Source organism: Vulpes vulpes, chromosome 2 (genome assembly GCF_048418805.1).
Source record: "Vulpes vulpes isolate BD-2025 chromosome 2, VulVul3, whole genome shotgun sequence".
Lineage (NCBI taxonomy): Eukaryota > Metazoa > Chordata > Mammalia > Carnivora > Canidae > Vulpes > Vulpes vulpes.
In genome coordinates, this window is record NC_132781.1 from 57,371,505 (window position 1) to 57,389,826 (window position 18,322).

The window sequence follows — 18,322 nt, forward strand, 5'->3', positions numbered from 1 at the left end:
TTTTTTTTTTCTTTTTTGAAATACAGATGACACACGCACAATTACTTGACTGCAGTTCTTGAGGAAGATAGTTATTCCCATTTTACAGATAATAAAGGTAATAACTAATATTTACTAGGTGTTTATGTCAGGCACTGTGCTAAATGCTTTACAAGTATCATCCCATTCGATTCTCACAGGAATACTCTAAAATTGGAACTACTGTACGGATGACACAACCGATAGCCAAGACAGGGGTCTTTCTGAGGCTACACAAGATGCGGTTGGCATTTGAACCCAAGCCTTCGTGACCTAGAGGCGAAGCTGTCTCATCACTCATTTCTGGATGAGTTGAGGGCTTCTTTCCATGAAGAAAGAAGGAAATGTGAGTGAGAACCCTAATGTCGATTCCTACCCGACGCGAATACACGGATCAGCGCGTCCCGCCACATCTCCAGCTCACAGCCTCCGACTCGGGCCTTGCACCGACCGCCGAAGTGCCGCGCATGCGTACGACCTCCCGTTCGGCCCCGCCCCCCGGGAGGGCTTCTCTCCGAGCTGTCGGCTCTGGGGCTTGCGCACTGCGCACTACGTCCCCAGCTCCGGCTTCTTCCCGGTCGGGGACTTCCGGTGCGCGGGGTGCGGTTCCGGGTCGTGGCGCGACTTGGGGCAACAGGGTTGCTGCTCCGCCGGCGGCGGCGAGCAACGGGGGCATGAGGGCGAGCCAGAAAAACGGCAGTTGAACCGGCGGGGAGGAGCGCCAGTCCCCGAGGATCCCGAGAGTGCGGAGGCCGGGGCAGGGACCGGGAGGCGCGGGGAAGCCGGGCCCTTCCCTCAGGAACGTATCCCGGGGCCGATCCGACCCGTAGTGTGGCAGCAGCTTCAGGTAAAGGTTGCCCCAGCCGCTAGCTTCCTCGCTCACTCTCCGGTCAACCTACCCGAGTAGCCAGGCGGCCCTTCTGGGCGCTGCCCTGCGTGGGTAGCCTGCCCGGCCTTTGATCAGGTCTTCATTGAGCATCCGTTTCCTGATCTTTTCCAGAACTGGAGGCTGCTGTGAGCCTGACAGCTTGGGTGTATGATTGGGGGAGGAGAAGCCCGTGGACTGGGTAGTGTTGGGTGGAGGGAGGGTTGGCTCTGACAGTTTCTGGTCCTACCACCTGGCAACATGTAGTTGTCCTAATCTTCATAACATGAAAATTGTTTTTAAAGCATTGTCTGTGTGGTCCCTGTTTCCTTAGCGTTCCTTTTCCCCAATTGTCCCAAAGGAGTAAGCGGCCTCGCAACACTTTTTTTTTTTTTTTCTAGCTGGAGTGCTGCTAGAACTTGGATTCAGTTTTTTATGAGAATGGCAAGGAGTCTTCTAAATCTGGTTAAGGCTAAACGAACAAACAACAAAAAAAGTAGTTTAAACAAGATTATTACTTGTAACTGGAGACTCAAAAGTTGACTCAGAAATTGATTGAAATTTTATTTGGAATGACTGCAACTAATTTTTGAAGCCTGTTACAGTACTTGGCACTGTGCAGAGCATCATGTTTTAAACCAAAACCATCAAAGTTAAAAGCTTCCCAGATGTGAACAAATGGAGACAGGTCTTAACACATGGCAGTTCAAACAAAGTCAACATTCTCATTCTATTTTTCACAAGTAAAAGGGGTGGATTGTTAATTTAAAATCCTAGTATAATAGGAAAAGTTGGCACCATGTTTTATTCCTCATTTGGTGAGCCCATACAAGGTGCTTAGTAAATGCTGAAAGAATTCTTGATGAACATTGATTATTGTGTTCATCTTTTTCAGTTTACACACTTGCTGGGGCCTGTGAGGCATGCTTGTGGCCCCTTCGTCATTTAGCTTTATGCTGATATCTACTTTCAATTACTGTGGTGCCAGACTACTCACATTCTACACCTCTTGATGTGGCTCCAGCTGTGCTTGAAAAAGTCCCCTTCCTTAATTATATACCCTGATCCTTTACTCAAGATAAGTAGCACCTCAGATCACATTTGTTTTCTTTGTCCATTGTTTTTTATAGGACATTCTCCTTGCCTAGATTTCTCCTTTTGTTTCTACTCATTGAGATGTTACCTAGGGAAAAAAAAAAAAAAGAGATGTTACCTAGGGCCCAGCAGAAATTGGTCTCCCTCAACCAATTTGAGACAACCCCAGTTGGGAAAGATTTCTTTTTTGGAATCCTATAAATACTCATATCTATAATAATTTCACTTATCAAACATTTACTGAACACACACACATGCACCAGGTACCATGCTAGACAATGTATAGATAAGTAAGACTCAGTCCTTGCCTGTGGGGAACTCAATTTAGTGAGAGAGATAAGGAAATAATTTCAAGACAGTGATAAGTACACTGTGTGAAGGTACTTTCTGTGACGCAGTGATAGCATGGGGGTGAGGGGGGTATTAACTTTCGAGGAGTGTGCTATGATCAGGTAATGCTTCATGATGTGGTTATTTACCATGTGCTGAAACTATATTTAGGTTTCTCTTAATCATTTTAGCCTCAATTTACAGATTAGGAAGATTCAGGATAAATTACACATTTGGTACGAGACAGGCAGGATTTAACCCCACGTCTGTCCCATGCCTTCATCTGTGCATTTTTCATTATGTGTTTCCTTCTTTCACACACCATAACACTATATACAAGTATATATTGAGGAAACTATAAAAGAGAAAAAATATGAATGCCAAAATGAATGTTACAGAGAGTCTTTTATTTTTTATTATTATTATTTTTTTTTATTATTTTTAAAGATTTTAAAATTTTATTCATGAGAGACAGAGAGAGAGAGAGGTGGAGACACAGGCAGAGAGAGAAGCAGGCTCCATGCAGGGAGCCTGATGTGGGACTCTATCCCAGATCTCCAGAATCACGCCCTGGGCTGAAGGCGGCGCTAAACCGCTGAGCCACCAGGGCTTCCCGAGAGTCCTTTTTTTTTTTTTTTTTTTAAAGATTTTATTTATTTATTCATGAAAGATACACACAGAGAGAGGGAGAGAGAGAGAGGCAGAGACACAGGCAGAGGGAGAAGCAGGCTCCATGCAGGGACCCGACACGGGTCTTGATCCCCGGACTCCAGGACTGCGCCTTTGGCCAAAGACAGGCGCTAAACTGCTGAGCCACCCAGGGATCGCCCCCCCCCCCCCCCCCAGAAGAGTCTTTTAAATGTAGAGAAAACTGTGATCTTTCAAGGCGAGAAGGTAGTAGGTGGGTCAGTTCAACTTTCAATATAAGAATGGAAGACCTTCTATAGAGAATAACGTGGTCTCTGGATTTAATTCCTGTCCCTACTCTTATTCCTTGACCTTTGGCAAGTTTCTTAATTCCAGTCATTATTTTCTTCAAGTATGGGTTGGGATAGGGGGATAATATTGATCTCATGGAGTGTTGTGAATATTTAATGAGCTAATTTGGATAAAATTCCTGATACATGGTAAGGTCTTCCGAAATGATAGTTGTAAGATGCAAAGATGCAATGTCTATGATGATTTTAGAGTGGCGAGTAGACCAGACTGCATAAAACAAACCATTGCTTCTTTTAGTGAGGATACTGGGAGGTAAATTGAAGGGTCAGTAGGTCAGAGTCTGAGGGTTTCAGTGTCAGTCAAGAGAGGCAAAAATTGAGTTTCTATTCATAATTTTTCCAGTTAATAAATGCTTTGAGGATCTCTCATTCATTCAGCAATGCCAGGGAAAATGTTAGACCCTGGGGATGCAAAAAGGAATAAAACCAGGTGCCCACCCTTAGGTGGTTGACATTCTAGTGGGGGAGATGTAAGCATGTGCAGGTGAACTGTGGTAAAGTGCTGGAGGTACTATGATAGCAGTCCCCATAGGGTATTATAGAGCACAAAGGAAGAAACACTGATCATGGTAGCTGAGCACTTACTGTGTGCTAGCATTGTCTCATTCTTGTACAGACAGGTGTTGTTAGCATCCTGTTTCTACAGTTGAGGAAACTAGAGCACAGAGAAGTTAAATAAGTACCTAGAGTTTATGCAGCTGTTGGAGCTTTAAGTAGAGGAGATTGCTAGACTTTGGCATCTTTAGTTTTCTTTGTGATGTGAATGGTGGATGGGGATCCTCTGAAGACACTTCAGAGAGATGCTATGCTAGCCTTGAGCCATAGTTTTGTGGTAGCTTTGGTTTGCCTTCACTACGCTAGGCAGCATGGATGGTGAGGAGTGAATGAGGCCACTGCTGAAGCTCATGGTCTCATCTGTCACAGTAAGTATATATATATATAGTGAGGTGGGGGCTTGTTTTGTTTGTTGACTCATATCTGAAGACTTTAGAAACTTGCAGTTCAATGGATTTGTATATATTTCAGGGGAAGAAAATTTGCTGGGAATGTGTTATTCAGATATGTAGGCCTTATTGTTAAGGACATCGCAATAGACACCAAATTATTATACAACAGGGAATTCTGTCACATTGCATTTTTCTCCATAGGAGGTACCCTGACCTTGTGTATTCTGTGGGTTTGCCGTTTTGAGAAGTTTTGAGTCAAAAGTTAGTGTGTTTCAGTTTGTGTTAAATTTAAATAATTGAACACTTATATTTTAGTCATTGTTAAATGTTTTTGTATATCTTATTTCCTTCAGTCCTTGTGGTTCTGTGAGATAGTTGTTATTAGTTAGTTGTTATTACACCCTCACTGAACACATGAACAACCTGAGGCTTAGTGGTTAAATACATAGCCCAACTCACATAGCTAGTGAGCGATAATATCAGAAAAAAATTGGCCAAAAAAGAGTAAACAAATATTAGTTCCTTTTTGAGCATATACGTCAGGGTTCTCCAGCTCAAGTGCCCATGATAAAGAGTAGGACAGACCTTGGTGAGTTGGGTAGCATGTGACCAGTCTAAAGGTAGCAGTTGCTGCTCAGCTTCGGTTGTTTATTGCTGTGTGGGGAGGGGGTGTGGTGGCCCTGGATATTCTGAGGGATAATATTGTTTTTGTTGTTTCTATAATTTTATTTTTTTTCTTTCTATAATTAAAAAAAATTATTTTAATCCCGATGAGGGATAATACTCATTTTGGGGGTGAAGGGGTACAGTATTCTTTTTGGGGGGGCACAGTATTCTTGAGGGAGCATTCAAGAGATGCTGAAAATCTGGATTTTAATGTATTTAATTTTAAAATTCGCCATTAAAAAAATTATTACAGAGACCAAAACACATATGTACATAAAGTCTGGGCTGCCTGATTATGAGATGTCCTTGTGATACTTTGGTTTTGTGTTCTTAGCACTTTAAATACTACCAGGTTCTTGTCTGTTTTGGTCCTCTCTATAGTATATGAAGTGAACAAGGAGGTTAATCATAACCTCTTGAGATGAAGAAACTGGTACCCAGTGAATGACATTTGAGTAGAAAGTGTAGCAGATTGAGAGGGATTTGAATTCTGAATACAGTATGCCACTTAACAGCCTTTTGATTTTGGTCATTTTTGAATCTTTGTATCTTTCTCCCATCTGGATGATAACAAGGAACTCAAGTCTTGCTGAGGTGTTTCCAGGATGCCAAGCTTTCTGATTCTAATTGACACTGTTAAAAGTCACACAACTGATTACTGGTAGACCCCAATGGAGAATGGTTCAAATCTAAAATGCTGCTCTTTCACTTTTAATGGCAGGTAGGGAGCCACTGCTCAGCTTTTCCCTCTGTTCTTTGTTCATCACTAATTCTGGGAAAGGATCTTGACGGGCCAAATGCATACAGTGGTTTGTTGATTATATATACACAAGATTGAAAAGAGGCATAGAGACACTCAGCATAGTGAGATATATGGTCAGGGAGTTCCCAGCCCAAGAGTTTATTTTTATTTTAATATCTGGCTTCCAGAAGGTGAAAATTGAAGAAATCATGTTCTTCTAGATACTTGTTTTCATTCATAGTCTATTGTATAAGGAAATAGGATAGAATATAAAAATGAAGAAAATAAATCCTGACCAGTCACTCAAAATTTATTATTTCTAGTTGGCAGCAATCTAGATACACAGAGGAAATAGATTTAATATAGGAAACAAAATTTGGACCCAAAGAAGAAAACAGTTTTAAGTAATTGAAAATGAGAAAGATGGGAGAAACCACTTAAAAACAAAACGTAAATTCTGGAAACAGCAAGAAAGTACTAGAATAACTATTGGAATTAGATTATAGTAATTGCTTTTGAGATAAATTGAATACTATGTCACATTTACTCCTAAATATATGTAGTATTAGATTCATATCCTATACTCAAGTATATTTTTATATGTTTGAGTATATTTTTACTTAATGTTTTTATTGATGCAGACAAAATGGACTGGATATGTAAAACTTAAAGAAAATAACATTTTTTAGTTCCCTATGGACTCATTTTAAGATACTGTATTATATATAAGTACTCTTTTACTAGAGAAGATGGTAGAAAATTGTTGGAAGGAATGGTTTTCTTTTTAAAACAGTAAATTTTAAATCTGAACTTTAGTTGCTAATGTAAAGGAGACTAACAGAGAAGACCTGAGTTTGAATCTTGAAGCAGTGTGAGGTGGGGCTTTAGAGTCCCAGCCACCTGGATTGGAATGCTGGCTCTGTCAGTTATTAACTGTGATCTGGACAATCTGTAAACTGAAGACAACACAGCCAGTCTCATCTGGTGCTTGGGAGGATTAAATGAAACCATTTATGTCAGAGTACTTGGTACTCTGATGCTTCTGGAGAGATGGAGGTCTAGTATGCAGGGCCATAACATGTTCAGATTGAGCGTAATGTGATGAGAAATGACTGGAGGGGTTGTGGAGAAAGATTCATTTTCATGCTGGATCATGGGATGAGTCTCATTCATTTCTAGTTGTGCACTTACCAACATGAAAATGAGTCTTCATTTACATACAACACCTCAGTTCATCAAGTGCCCTCCTTAATACCCATCACACTTTTAACCTATCCCCTTGCCCATGTCCCCTCCAGCAGCCCTCAGTTTGTTCTCTGTAGTTAAGAATCTGTTTTATGGTTTGCCTCTCTTTTTCCTCCTTATGTTTATATGTTTTGTAGAAATTTTTGCTAAAGAAATAGAGATGTAGAAAAATAATTACGTTGCAAAATGTTCATTGCAGCGGTACTTATATCAACAAAAATTAGAAACAACTTTACTAGTCAACAAAGAGAAATTATGGAAAGGCCATCGGATGGAAGTATTATGCAGTCATCTTAGGTGTTCTATAAGAATTTTGTGACATATTAATATGTTCATCATGTAATATATAGTGAAAAAAGGATATAAGATTATATAAAGTACCATCTCAATTATGTCAAACATATGCAAAGGAAGAGGAGAAATAGATGGTGAAATTATAGGTCTTTATACTTTTCTCTGTTTTCCAAAGTATTCTCTGATAAATATAAATTATTTTTTAATAAAATCATTTTAATTTAAGCTTAGTATTAAGAAATATGAGTAGAAAAAATGAAATGAGTAGAGCCAGTGAAAATAATTTCGATAAAAAACTTCACTAATGCGGGTGATCCGAAGATATAAATGGATTGTTATTTTCAAGTTTGTTTTCACCTCAGTTGGTTTACATTTAGAATATGGTTTCATGTGTGTTGACAAATGATGTTGAGGTTCCCAGGCTAGCCTTTCTCTTCTATCCCAAAATCCTATGTAAGACAATATCATGGAAGAAGAGTTTTATTTGTGTTGGTGATACCAGTGTTCCAGTGCTACCATCACCTTGTCAGTGGCCAATGGGACAGTGATAGCCTTGTGACAGCTGTCTCTCAGAGTATTCTCCTATCTCTGTGAGGTTGGACATTGGTATATGGAGCTTTTATATGAATTGAATGCTTAGATATTGGGAAGTGCTATTTTGGTATGAGAAATTATAAGTGTGATTTTCTTTTTTTAAAGAAAAAAATTAAAGGTCAAAGTTTGGGTTTTAGGTTTTCTGGTAACAGTATTAAAAAAAGTATGAATATTAGAATGTCATGATGAATTGGTGCTTTTTTCATTGTCACATATTTCATAATTGAAATTGCAATAGTTTCAGCATGTACAGATCAGCAAGATGGCCAGTTAGGGTTGTTGTTGTCATGATCGCCGTTGTAAATGGTAATTCTCCTATATACAACATAAAAAACATGCAAAAATTTTAACGATGTATTTGAGAATATTTAAATTAGGAAAATGCCAGGCAAGATGTTTCTTTTTGTAAACTGCTTCTGTCCAAAGCATTCTGTATATTATCAGAATGAAAAATGACAGCACTTTGTCATCTGTTCAAATTGATATTGCACTCTATGCAATGACAGCTGAAAAGGCCCACAGGTGCCATATAAAGAGGTGACCATGTTGTCATATTTCATTTCGGCATCCCTCTGCAAAGCCATAATTACCTAATTAGGTTGTTAATTAGGAGATTAGCATTTCACTGTATTGATAGAATGCTCTTTACCGGCATGGGGCTAGATACAGATTTGTCTGCCCTAATTTATAATCTCTGCCTTTTTTGTACTTATTTATTTGCTTAAATTCCTGATGTGGGGCAATTTGGTTTACCTGAGAAACAGTTTGTTTATAAGTTAATGAAGCTTTGATCACTGGATTAAACTTGCTGAGTTAAAAATGTGAAAAGAATTAGAAGGGTGGTCACATCCCCAAAACGATAATAAAATTTTTTAGTTGGTAGAATCTGTAAGCTTGTTAGCATAGGCAAAAAACACATTATAAGAAATAAAATTGTTGGTATAAAAAAATCCAAAATACAAAAACTAAATCTGAATTGTGATAGATTTATTTATCCTAAACTAGGTGAAGGCAATTAGTTATCTTGAGTAACAAATGTCTGTCATTTACACCAGAGAGTTATAAGATGTGTTAAGTATTTTGAACATGTTTCAGAAACTGAAACTTGGTTAATGACTTTGGAACAAATATATTCAGTCTTCTGTTTAGACTTCCTTAGATAGTCAATCATGCATCAGGGTTTATTTCATTTGTTTCTTCTATCAGTCTGTGCTTGGAACATTCTCTTCTCACGGCCTTTGCAGTCCTGAGTGCTTCTGGAATTTGAAGTATTTCACGGTAAACTTCATTTGGTGAACTATGTGGAGTAAGTGGCATTTCTATCAAGTGTGTCTAACCTTTTTTTGTGGGCGCATGGGTGGGGGCCAGCAAAATAATGTTTTTCACATATTTTCACTGCAGTGCGTACTTTGACTATAATGTTTGTAATTTGCATTATATGTACCTTTTCTGCTCTTAAGGAGATTAAGAGTTTTAGAAGCACAGTATTAGGAGCACCATTCCCACTGTGGTAGTAGTTTAGCTCCTATTGATATAATCAAAATTAGAGCTATTTTGATTATAAAAAGTGCATGTGGACTTAAGTCCTTTTTCCACACAGTTGTTACGAAGAATTACATTTTCTTGTATCTGTAATGTTCCTTACAGTTAAAAATATTTTAAGATATTTGTATATGAAGAATATATCGTGTAAAATAAATATCATGTCTTTGGTCAGTATCTGCTGACTATACGTGAGGCACTAGGCCTTTGTCTGGGAATTGAGCAATGAATGCTCTGGACGCTGTGTCTGCTATCATGGGATTTGTAGTTGAGTACAGACTAGTTTGAGAAATGTTTAGTAACGAGAATCAAGGTGAGTATGGAGGAGTACCTACTCTGGACTTAAGGTCAGACCTTCCTGGGGCAGGTGGTCTGACTTGAGATCTGAAGGGTGAAGGAGAAAGCAGCTGGATGGAAGGACAGAGAAAACCGTTGTTGGGATGCCTGGGTGGCTCAGTGGTTGAGCGCCTGCCTTTGACTCAGGGTGTGACCCTGGAGTCCCGGGATCGAGTCCCATATCAGGTTCCCTGCATGGAGCCTGCTTCTCCCTCTGCCTGTGTCTCTGCCTCTCTCTCTCTCTCTCTATTCATCTTTCATGAATAAATAAATAAAATCTTAAAAAAAAAAAAAAAGAAAAAGAAAAAGAAAACTGTTGTACATGGAGTATATGTTCAAAAGCTTGAAAAGACCTGAAACTTGAGTTTGGCTAGAGTAAAAAGAAGGAAAGGGTAAGTAGAAGACAGAGTTGTAGATATAGGCAAAGTTCAGTTTAATAAAGGGTTTAGGAAGGATTTTAAGACAAGTTAGGAAATAAGTTAGGTGAGAGATGGTGGCTTGCATAGGTTATGGAGATAAAAGTAAATAAAATCTAAAGCGAGAAAAAGATGCATAGGATTAATTAAGTGTAAGCTTCACAGAAAGAAAGAAAGGGGTCAAGGATTCAAATTTGACATTGTAATTATTTTATAATTTTAAGTGTGAGAATGTGTTTTAGTACATCATAGAGAAGAGATCATGAGACTTCTTTTCCAATATGACTAAAACATGTACAGTACAACCAACTAGTTTTCTTTCAGGTGAATTGGGAAGAATACTTATATTTGAGTGTCACTTTTGTTTCCTACATTGTGACAGCAGCTCTGTGGGGTATGCAATAATATTTTACTGAGGTCCAGAGAAATTGCATTTTTCGGTTACTGGGTGGTAGAATTGGGAGCACACAGCAGCTCTTCATAGCCTTGTGTTTTCTACCATGCCATGTGCCTTTCTTGTTTTATCCCCTTCTGTTTGTTTATTCCAAAGTGAAGAGAAGAAGTACTCCCCTAGGACCAGTAGCTCAGTAGGTTGCTGACAGAGGCATTGTGTTGTTAACTCTATGGCTTCTTCTGCCCAGCTCTAGTGTGGATTAAAGTGTTGTCTGGTGCTTTGGTAGGAGAAGCTGCTCCATGGCCTGAGTGTTTGTCAGCCAAGTCCAAGATTCTTTTTTTTTTTCTCTCTTAAAAAATTTTTTTTATTGGGTTCAATTGCCAAAAAGTCCAAGATTCTGTTGGGATTTCTGGCACTAGGATTTAATCTTCCTCGACTAGAAATGTAGATTAGCTACCTCCACACAAGTTCACTAACATATATGAAAGTTCTCCTCCTTTTCCTGGGGAAAAGACTTGGAAATTCCCATTTTTGCATGAGGACTTTACTTTCTGATGTACTCAACATATATTGCAAAGTGCTTAAAAAATTTCATGATTACAGTTGCCATGACTGTCAGTTAAATGATTTGTTGGCATCATTATGCTAGAATCTCCTGAAATAGAAGAAATCTAGGATGCAGTATGGATTCTAGCCTTCCTGTGTTTCTACCCCCTCATTTTAAAAATTGGGATATGATTCTTTTTTTTTTTTAAGATTTTATTTATTTATTCATAGAGACACACAGAGAGAGAGGGGCAGAGACACAGGCAGAGGGAGAAGCAGACTCCATGCAGGGAGTCTGACTTGGGACTCCATCCCCGGTCTCCAGGACCATGCCCCGGGCTGCAGGTGGTGCTAAACCGCTGTACCACTGGGGCTGCCTGGGATATGATTCTTAAACTGTAAAATTCACCCCTTTAAAGTGTAAATTTTTTTTTAAAGATTTTATTTATTTATTCATGAGAGAAGAATGTAGGACTTGATCCCAGGATCAAGAATGTGGAGCCTAATGTGGGACTTGATCCCAGAATGCCAGAATCATGAAGCTGAAGCAGAAGCATGAGCTGAAGGCAGACACTCAACTACTGAGCCACCCAGGTGCCCCAAAAGTGTACAGTTTAATAGTTTTTTGCATATTCACAAAGTTGTATAATCATCATCACCCCTATCAAATTATATATAGTGATGATGATTCCCCTGCTCTTTGGCTATTGTGAATAATACTGCTCTGAACATTCCTATGCAAGTTTTTGTGGGGACATATGTTTCCTGTTCTTTTGGAAAGGATTGCTGGGTCATATGGTAACTTTGCCATATGAAGATGGCAGACATTTTCAAAAGTGGCTGTACCATTTTACATTCCCACCAGCAGTATAAGGTCTGCCCGCTTTTTGCTTCTCCTCTCTTCAGGCTTTGTTGCTCTGGTATGGGCTGGAAGCAAACCTAGGCTCTAGAAATTCATGAGCCTTTGGCTTGATAAACAGGAAATATTCCATTTTTCTTGTTCTACCAGGTTTATTCTTTAAGTATATGTGTACCAGGCTCTATATTGGGTATTAGTGACAGGAAATCAAAGAAGGCTTTTTTTTTTTTTTTTTTGTCTTTTCCTCTCAAGAACTTCCCACTCCAGTGTGTGGAACTCATATTAGGTAATGAGGGGAGAGAGAAAAGCCAGTGAAGAAAGTAAGTGCCTAGGAATTTGTGAATTTCCACAGCATGGATCTTAATTTTAGAATCTCGGCAAAGATTGACTTGGTTTTCACAGCTTCTTGGGTTTCTTTTTCTTGCCCCATCCTTTAACTCTTGCTATTCCTTGGATTTTGTTCCTAAATTACTACTTTTCCTGACATATTTTCCCTGGGTAAGCTCATTCACACCTACGGCTTCATCTGTCATTTATATGTTGATACCTTCCAAATTTGTTCAGATCTTTCTCCTAGGCTTCAGATTTGCATATCCTTTGTGTGTCACTTATATGTTGTAGTCTCCCAAATTCACTCAGACCTCATTCTTGGGCTATCAGGTTTACATCATGATGAATCTCTATTTAATCTCCATAGATATCTTAAATTCATTGTATGTGAAACATAATTCCTAATTTTCCCTCTACTTGTTAAGCTGTTCCTACTTGTGAGTTTACAGTTTCATCTGTTGGCACTATCACGCAGGCCATAGACTCTGCCCTTCTTTTTAACTCTCCACATCCATTCAGTCACTAAGTTCTAGCAATTTTATCTTCTACATATTTCTTAAATTTTTAGATCTTTCACTGCCTTCAGATTTCATCATCTTTCCCTGAGCTGTAGTCACAGCTTCATAACTAATCTTATGTCCTGTCCATCAGATTAATCTTTGCACCTGTGAGAACAGTCTCTGAAATACTCATCTAATCAGCAGCTTTGAACTCTATGTAGTTTCAGTTACTGAATACGTGTTCTGCTGTTTCTTGTTTTAGTGCCTTAACTCATGTTGTCTCTTCTCCTTGGAACAGATGAGTTTGTCTCTTTGACTCTCCTTCCAATCATCCAACTTCACATCTTTGAAAATTCATCTGAGGACAAGAAATAATTGGGATAATAGTAGACATTTATATAATGCTTACCATGGGCCAGACACTGTTCTATGCACATAACATATGATTTCATTAAATCCTCACAACAATCCTATGAGGTAGGCACCAAAATTATTCCTGTTTACAGATGCAGAAACAGAGGCCCTCAAATTGTTACTTTCCTTAAGTCCTACCGTGAGTGAATAGCTGAGTTCAGATTTGAACCCAGGCAGTCTTTTTTTTTTTTTTTTTTTTTTTTTAAGATTTATTTATTCAGAGAGAAAGAGGCAGAGACACAGGCAGAGGGAGAAGCAGGCTCCATGCAGGGAGCCCGACGTGGGACTCTATCCCGGGTCTCCAGGATCATACCCCTGGCGTTAGGCGGCGCTAAACCGCTGCTGCTCTGAACCCAGGCAGTCTTATGCTTCATTGCTTGCTCTTTGTTTTCCCTACCTATTCTTATCTACTCTTTGTCAACACACCTGATTCTCTCTGCCTCCCCAACCTCAAAAGTTAAGTATCTTCTTCCTGCTTCTGTAATAACCCATGCATGGCCTGATGTTAATCTCTAGTCCATAGGCTAGATCTGGAGCAAATTTTATTTTAAATATTTTTGACCAAGGAGACAGCATTGTAGATTATTTAATTGCCAGCTCTTCCCCCCCTCCCGGCCCCCCATTATTCTTAAGGTAATGAAGTTGGAAGTGATCACTTCCCATTTTCTTGATTTTAGTCATCTCTGTGAAGCCTTGTCCTAATATTTAGTTTCATTTAGTTTCCGAATATTTAGTTTCATTTAGTTATTTTTCCTTTGTTTCTCCATAGTACTTTATTATAGAATCCCCTACCAGCATTCTCATTCTTTTTAAAAAATCCTTTATTTAAATTCAGTATAACTAATTTATAGTGTATTATTAGTTTCAGAGATAGAATTTAGTGATTCATCAGTTGCATACAATACCCAGTGCTCATGATGTCAAGTGCACTCCTTAATGATCATCACCTAGTTACCCCATTCCCCCCCATCCCTGTTTCTCCCGCAACCCTGTTTGTTTCCTGTAGTTAGTCTCTTACTATTTGCCTCCCTGTTTTCATCTTACTTTCTTTTTCCTTCCCTTCCCCTATGTCCATTTGTTTTGTTTCTTAAGTTCCACATATGAGTAAACTCTTTATTGCGACCATTTATGTACTTTTCTCCTTTTCGTTTTTTTTTTTTTTTTTTTAAGATTTTAGTTTATTTATTCATGAGAGACACAGAGCAAGAGAGAGAGAGGCAGAGGAGAAGCAGGCTCCATGCAGGGAGTCCCACGGGACTCGATCCGGGGTCTCCAGGATCACGCCCTGGGCTGCAGGTGGCGCTAAACTGCTGGGCCACCGGGGCTGCCTCTTTTCTCCTTTTCTTGATTCCCTTGCTTGCCTCTTGGGGATAGGGAATAAGACTTCCTACTTTATATTCCTAACTGTCAGCATGGAGTAGGTTGAATGAACTTGTTGAATGAACAGGGAAGTCTGCTTGTACCCATACCTATAGATGAGTGAGAGAAGAGGATTAAGAGGAGTGTGATGAAATGGACTTATATTGGAAATTCAAGGCAGTGCCTAGTAATTGTGTGGAGCAGGAATTCTGGAGCCAGGTTGCATAGTTTATCCTGGCTCCACCTTTTACAAATTTTGTGACCTTGGGTGAGTCTGTGCCTCAATTTATTGAATTGTAAGATGTAAGTAGTAATAGAATCTACCTCACAATTTTGTAAGTGATGTCTGAGTGCTTGTTAAACGAGTAACCTTCTGGAATCCAGAGAATTGATTATTCTATATAAATTGTATTTGTGAAACACTTCTACCCTAACTGTATAACATTATAGGCAGAATGAAGCCAGTCTTGCTGCCCTATCCTCATTTTGATCCATGTGGTGATGGTTTAAAAAGGAAAAAAAAAAAAATAGACTAGAAGGTTGTAAAAAAAAAAAAATAGCTGGCAGCGTAGTTTTGTTAATAACAATAATAGTAATTATCATTTATTGAGGTTATGAAAGCTCCATTCAAATGAAAGTACAAAGCACCTTTCAAAATCACATAAAAATAGTTTGAGGATTATCTGCTAGTTTAGATTATCTCATTGGTACCCTTCATTCATTAGAAGTTGAATGAATGAGTTTGTAAGTATTCTTTTAATAAGTATCCCTATGAAGTGGAGAGGACATAGAGTATAGATATTTCCCTCCTGAGGAATACCTGACTCCCTTCATGTCATGCCATTGTTAGTCCGGAGACAGCTAGAGACAATAACCTGGAACTGCAGATGTAATGTTTACTCTTACAGTTCTAGAAACCATTTTTTATACATTAATAGCATTAAAAAACAACAACTGGTAGCGATAATGCCCATTCAACTCCATCAAGACTATTCAGCCCACCCAGTTTTGTAGTGGGTTTGCTGCCAGAATGTCAATACTATTAAAATCTTAGAAAAGGAATTCCTTGTACTTCTATTCTTAGAGTCTGAACCATGGCACAATGATATAAGTAAAACTTGCAATGGAATTCTTTTTTTCCTTTGAAGCAAAAACACAAAACTTTTTAGTTGGACTCGAGGGTAACCTCCCAACCATGCCTTCTCCTCCTTACATGTACTTGGAATAGAGTTTGAGAGCTGAAAGTTACTTTGTATAGTTCAAACTCCTCATGTAACAGATGCAGAAATGGACTGATAATGTAGAACAGGTTTAAAGGGGCTTAAAGAAGTGACTTGTCCAAAGCCATGTAATTAGGTCCCTGGTAATTAGGGAATTGGAATTCAGGTTTCCTGAGTGGTACTTGCACTAAACTGTGTTGCTTACATTAATTGATGATATGGTTAACCTGGGAGCCAGGTACGTGAAAGCATAACTTTCTTGAATTCTTCTATTTGTTTAAGCAAACTTCAATCATCAAGGAAACAATAAAAGGAAAATAAATCTTAGATTGTAGGGGGATACTTATCCACTGAACCAGCACCATGGATAAGGGACCTTTTTTGGGAAAATGGCGCAATCCTTTGGGAACAAGAAAGATCCATTTGTTTGTTCATTCCATGCTGAGCTCTTATTGGATGCCAGCCATATTCAACTGCAATCTGGCAGGACAGTGATGAATAAGACAGTGTCCTTAAGGAGCTTAGGGTTTAGAAGAGACAACCAACATATAAATATATATATATATATTTTTAAAAAGCAACAATGTGGGAGCGCTTGGGCTGCGCGCGGAGCGGGCTCGGGAGGGAGCGGGCTCGGGAGGGAAGTCCGGAGACAAAGGGAGCGCCGCCGCCGCCACCTCATCCGCCCCGCTCGCCCGAGGCCGCCGAGGGACTTTGAACATGTCAGGGATCGCCCTCAGCAGACTCGCCCAGGAGAGGAAAGCCTGGAGAAAGGACCGCCCGTTTGGCTTTGTGGGTGTCCCGACAAAGAATCCAGACGGGGGATCCCTGGGTGGCGCAGCGGTTTGGCGCCTGCCTTTGGCCCGGGGCGCGATCCTGGAGACCCGGGATCGAATCCCACGTCGGGCTCCCGGTGCATGGAGCCTGTTTCTCCCTCTGCCTGTCTCTGCCTCTCTCTCTCTCTCTCTGTGACTATCATGAATAAATAAAGAAAATCTTAAAAAAAAAAAAAAAAAAAAAAAAAGAATCCAGACGGCACGATGAACCTCATGAACTGGGAGTGTGCCATTCCAGGGAAGAAAGGGACTCCCTGGGAAGGAGGCTTGTTTAAACTACGGATGCTTTTCAAAGATGATTATCCATCCTCACCCCCAAAATGTAAATTCGAGCCACCGCTGTTTCACCCGAACGTGTACCCTTCGGGCACAGTGTGCCTGTCCGTCCTCGAGGAGGACAAGGACTGGAGGCCAGCCATCACAATTCAGCAGATCTTGTTAGGAATACAGGAACTTCTAAATGAACCAAATATCCAGGACCCAGCTCAAGCAGAGGCCTACACGATTTACTGCCAAAACAGTAGAGTACGAGAAGAAGGTTCGAGCACAAGCCAAGAAGTTCGCACCTTCCTAAGTGGCAACGGCGCGGCAGCGTTAGAAGGAAGGGATTGGTTTGGCAAGAACTTGTTTACAACATTTTTGCAAATCTAACGTTGCTCTGTCCAATTACTAGTCACCTGGGAGGGTGGGCAGCCGCCATGGTCCATTTCCGCCACTGGCACGCAGTCCTCGACTCGCTGAGCTCCCCGGTTTTTCATACAGGGTCTCTTCCTTCAGTCTTTTGTATTTCTGATTGTTATGTAAAACTTGCTTTTATTTTAATATTGGTGTCAGTATTTCAACTGCTGTAAAATTATAAGCTTTTATACTTCGATGAGCCCCGAGGAGCTAGTTTCCTTTGCTCGCGGATGCAGGCATGCTTCCCACCCACCGTGTAGAGCTACACGTAGCCTCCCGCCTCGCTCCCGCAGAACCCGGGTTGTGTTGCTTATGAGCCTCAGATCCAAAGGCAGCCGGTGTCTCGTTTCCGCATCACTTCCTTTGTGTTTATATGGTGTTTTGTCTGTGTTGCTGTTGAGGAAATAAACTGTTTATATATATAAAAAAAGCAACAATGTGATTAGTTCGTTCATTCATTCATTGATTCATTCCTTCCTTCAAACTTTAATATAGCAGCCAGAGAGAATCTTTTATTAAATTAAATTAAATAATTAATTAATTAACAAATTAATTAATATAAATATTTTGTTTATTTATTTATGAGAGACAGAGAGAGAGAGAGAGGCAGAGACACAGGCAGAGGGAGAAGCAGGCTCCATGCAGGGAGCCCAACATGGGACTCCATCCCAGGTCCCTAGGATCATGCCCTGGGCCGACTGTGGCGCTAAACCACTGAGCCAGTGGGCTGTCCTGAGGGAATCTTTTTAAATGTGGGTTAGATCATATCACAATCCTCGGTAATTCTCTACTTAGAGAAAAAGAAGAGTTCTTAGAATGGCCTATAACACTGTACATGTTTGCTCCACTCTTCCAGATATCATCCTCTACTACTTAACTTCCTTGCTGGACTCCTTGCTACTTCTTGAAGAGTATACTACCCTCACTTGGCAAAAGCACTTCTCTTCAGAAGTTTACATGGCTTGTTCTCTTACCTCCTTCAAATGTTAACTCAAATGTCAGGTTCTCAGTGAAGTGTTCCTAGACTACTTTATTTACAGTTGCAGCCCTGGCCCACCACCTGACATGCCCATCTCTCTTCCCCGTGCTGTCTTTTTC

At 39.9% G+C, this 18,322-nt stretch overlaps 1 protein-coding gene and 1 pseudogene across 10 annotated transcripts in view; both read left to right on the forward strand.

Annotated features, from left to right (window-relative positions):
• The first annotated feature begins 569 nt into the window (after positions 1 to 569).
• MAPKAP1 (MAPK associated protein 1) overlaps positions 570 to 18,322 on the forward strand; it is a 255,479-nt gene continuing 237,726 nt past the window's right edge. For 3 of the 10 annotated variants that reach the window (XM_072748606.1, XM_026009309.2, XM_026009310.2), the window contains exon 1: positions 599 to 865. The gene's annotated coding sequence lies outside the window, so the exon portion shown is untranslated. Of the gene's footprint in view, positions 866 to 9,000; positions 9,101 to 18,322 lie in introns of all 10 variants that reach the window. The other 7 variants (XM_072748605.1, XM_072748608.1, XM_072748607.1 and 4 more) reach the window with 5 other exon arrangements.
• On the forward strand, positions 16,396 to 17,220 carry LOC112927885 (SUMO-conjugating enzyme UBC9-like; annotated as a pseudogene).